This window comes from Cucumis melo, unplaced genomic scaffold (assembly GCF_025177605.1).
Source record: "Cucumis melo cultivar AY unplaced genomic scaffold, USDA_Cmelo_AY_1.0 utg000897l, whole genome shotgun sequence".
In the NCBI taxonomy this organism is placed as follows: Eukaryota; Viridiplantae; Streptophyta; class Magnoliopsida; order Cucurbitales; family Cucurbitaceae; genus Cucumis; species Cucumis melo.
This window is the reverse complement of record NW_026124279.1, coordinates 1-2,500: the sequence shown is the minus strand read 5'-3', so window position 1 is coordinate 2,500 and position 2,500 is coordinate 1.

The window sequence follows — 2,500 nt, the reverse complement described above, 5'->3', positions numbered from 1 at the left end:
AACAAGCCCGCTTGGAGTGCACGCCCACACCGAGGTGCAAGCATTGTCCGCGCAAGCCCATCCGAGCATCAACTCGACACCCGCTCTCACTCCCCGCCCAACGGTCGGACGTGGCACTCCGACGAAACCCATCCACCAAGCACAAAGCAATCGCAAGACATCTCGTATCTTCACGAACAAGCCCGCTTGGAGTGCACGCCCACACCGAGGTGCAAGCATTGTCCGCGCAAGCCCATCCGAGCATCAACTCGACACCCGCTCTCACTCCCTGCCCGATGGACAAGCCCATCGTTATGGCCAAACCCCTCCACCAAGCAAGAAGCAATCGCAAGACAAGCCCACTTGGAGTGCACGCCCACACCGAGGTGCAAGCATTGTCCAAGCAAAACCCATCCAAGAATGTCAATTTGACATCCCGCTCTCACTCCTTGCCCGACGTAGGGGCCCGGCATTCCATCGATTTTGACCAAACCCTTCCACCAAGCAAGAAGCAATTGCAAGACATCTCGTATCTTCACGAACAAACCCGCTTGGAGTGCACGCCCACACCGAGGTGCAAGCATTGTCCGCGCAAGCCCATCCGAGCATCAACTCGACACCCGCTCTCACTCCCCGCCCAACGGTCGGACGTGGCACTCCGACGAAACCCATCCACCGAGCACAAAGCAATCGCAAGACATCTCGTATCTTCACGAACAAGCCCGCTTGGAGTGCACGCCCACATCGAGGTGCAAGCATTGTCCGCGCAAGCCCATCCGAGCATCAACTCGACACCCGCTCTCACTCCCTGCCCGACGGACAAGCCCATCGTTATGGCCAAACCCCTCCGCCAAGCACGAAGCAATCGCCAAGACAAGCACACTTGGAGTGCACGCCCACACCGAGGTGCAAGCATTGTCCAAGCACGCCCATCCCGCTCTCACTCCTTGCCCGACGGTCGGATGTGGCACTCCGGCCGAACCCTTCGTCCACCAAGCACAAAGCAATCGCAAGTTATCTCGTCTCCTCACGAACAAGCCCGCTTGGAGTGCACGCCCACACCGAGGTGCAAGCATTGTCCGCGCAAAGCCCATCCGAGCATCAACTCGACACCCACTCTCACTCGCCGCCGGCGGCCGGAGGTGGCACTCCGCCGGCGCCGACCCCCCAAGCATATGTGCCCATGATGGGCGCAATGTGCTTGAAGGGTCGGCGCCGCGGCATAGGGGTACCCCCGCGCCCCGCCCATGCAGGCAGGTCGCCCCCCTATATAGTACATTCTGGCTTTTTTGGGTCTGGCAGGCTTGCATATGAAAAAGCCGAAATGTCACACCATGCCATAACTTTTGATTGTGTTATTATTATGACCGGGACTTGATTGTATTATCTTTTAGACATTCAAATGAGTGTGGAAAACAAGTTTCATAATTTTTGAACCAACCAATAATATTTTATGAATTTTTATTGTTAAAAAATTAAAAAAAATTTAAAAATAGTAAAACGTTTCCAAAAATTCTAATTTTTGGAGGACATCCTTTGTTTACATTGTTTAGCTCCCAGAAAAAATTTCATAACAATCCAAGCACTAGAAGATAGGTTTGGCATCACTTTTGTGTGTTGAGTGGGCATTGCGGCCGTAGGTGCGCATGGGGCGTGCATGGTGGGCGTTGGGTGGGCACGATGGGCGTACGGCGTGCGCACCGAGTGGGCACAAGACAGCGCCAAGAACCTCTATCGTGGGCACCTTGCGCGCGGCCCCATGCGCGCACGCCCCACGCAGACGCATGGGCTTGCGGCGCGCGCGGCCCCATGCGCGCACGCCCCACGCAGACGCATGGGCTTGCGGCGCGCGCGGCCCCCTGCGCGCACGCCCCACGCAGACGCATGGCGCGCGCGGCAACCTGCGCGCACGCCCCACGCAGACGCATGGCGCGCGCGGCACCCTGCGCGCAAGCCCCACGCAGACGCATGGCCATGCGGCGCGCCCGCCCATGGCCGTGCCGCATTCGTGCGCATGGGGGCGCGCATGCTGCATGCTCGGTGGGCCTGTGGGCACCTACGGTGGGGGCATGGGTTTGTTCCAACAACCTCCATAGAGTTTTTTCCATGAATTCTAGACGTGGGTGGTCACGCCCAACAAAGACGCATGCTGCGCGCGGCTTGCGCGCACGTCCCACGCAGACGCTTGGGCATGCGGCGCGGGGACACACGCCCGCAGACGCATGCCGCGCTTGGAACTCTGCGCGCACGCCCCACACACGCCCGAAGGGCATGGCGCATGGTGGGCACGGAAGAGGTACAATAACCTCTCAATTATTTTTGTGATGCACCGTAGGCGTTCGTGTGCAAGCCTCGGCCACGGGCATGCGGCGCGCGCCCCACACACGCCCGTAGACGCTTGAAGGGTCGGCCCCCTGCGCGCACGCCCCCCGCAGACGCACGGGCATGCAGCGCGCGACCCACACACGCCCACTAACGCACGGCGCGCGCGCCCATGTGCGTGATTTGTACTCCAAGACCT